The following is a 1,605-nucleotide window of genomic DNA, read 5'->3' as shown; positions in this document are numbered from 1 at the left end:
GGATGCTCTGCGTTTCCTGTGCACGGTTTGTCCACCCAAACAGATCGCGAAGTCTTTGCTTAGACTTCCCTGTGCTCGGCGTTCGCTGGGAATTCGGGGGTGGGTGGGGGGATGTGTGGTGCAGATAATCTAACTCCAGGCCTGACTGGGGATGGGGGAGCAGAACGAAGCTAATTCAACCCAGGTAGAGTGAAATAAAAGTGTCAAGACCCAAGGCTGGGTAGAACACAATTTTAAATCCAATTTAAACCCTGAGCCTTGGTCTTCTCTGACAAATGAGAGCGTGGATACCACGAAGCATTCAAGAGAGGGGAGGATTGTCCTCTGGCTGGTGGGGAGGGTCAGGTAGGTACCTCCTGGATAAGAAATTGAGAGAGAGAGAGAGCGCGCGCGCGAGCGCGAGCGCGCAAGCTAAGTGGCAAGGGTCAAGTGGACACTATAGTTCCAGCAGTCAAGAAGTGGAATACAGAAAAGTCAGGTGAGAAACAGCAAGGAGACTCCTGTCTGAGCAGTACCTAGAAAACGCAAAGTTTGAGAGAGCAGACCTGGTTAGCACCAGCGACCAGAAGCAAACGCTAATCAGGGTCTCTTTGCTCCCCGACCTGCTTTCCTGTTCCTCTTGAGGTTGAACAGGGAGTAGGGCGTGGGCTAGAGGGTCCCTGGTTTGGGCACTAACAGGGAGAGAGACCAGGTCTAATGGATGCAACTTTGAACCTTTAGACTATGCGTGGAGAACTAAACTTTTAGGGTGATTACCACTACATTTCGTGGAATCTACATGAGATGTATGGGAAATAATCCAATGCAAATCTGGGAGATGGGATAATGGGGAGAGAACTGATCTTTTGGTCTCTGTGCATGAAGAAATTAACCAATCTACATCTATAAAACCATGAGAGAGAAGACAGAATAGTCAGCTGTAGGTCTGCTTAGATTTTAATTGTCCAGTATAATTTGTGTCAGGATCTGATACCTTCTTTTGACAGTGAAGAGAATTAGAAAGTATTTTTCCCATATCTGCGATCGTTGGTTACATAAAAGAAGGATGAGATGGTTTCTGCCCTCCTGGAATCTATGGTCTAGCTGCAAAAGAAAGAAAATGGAAAAACAGTAAAAAGGAAAGAACAAACCACCTCCATTACTACAGCAGTGCCACCTGAAGCCCCATGGTTTGAGCAGAGAAGGCACTGCCCGGAATTTTCAGGTCGGAAGTAATGGGCCAAGTGGCCATCTCTGCTCATGCCTTCCCACCTGAAATTGCTCTTCTTTTGGGGTGCTCTCTGATTCCACTATTCCCACTATTTCTCTGGTCCAAACATGGATCTAAACCCCTCCCATGATCCCCTTAGCACAGCTGTATAAGACTGGATTTAACCAAATGATATAAATCAGGGTCAACAAAGGAATTCCAAGTCTTGAAGACTTAGTCCCATCCCACGTTCTGTTTTAAAGGTATTTTTTTTTTTGCACCAGAGAAAAGCAGATTATCATAGGCAGAGCCTTGGCCAGCTTCCTCCTTCTTGTACAGGATCCTCTTACTTCCTCATTTCGAGGCATTCTCCCAATCTCTTTGCCATCTTCTGAGCCAAGGTCAATGATTCCAGT

This window comes from Pteropus vampyrus, unplaced genomic scaffold (genome assembly GCF_000151845.1).
Source record: "Pteropus vampyrus isolate Shadow unplaced genomic scaffold, Pvam_2.0 Scaffold329, whole genome shotgun sequence".
NCBI classification, from domain to species: domain Eukaryota; kingdom Metazoa; phylum Chordata; class Mammalia; order Chiroptera; family Pteropodidae; genus Pteropus; species Pteropus vampyrus.
Note: the sequence above shows the minus strand (reverse complement) of the source record.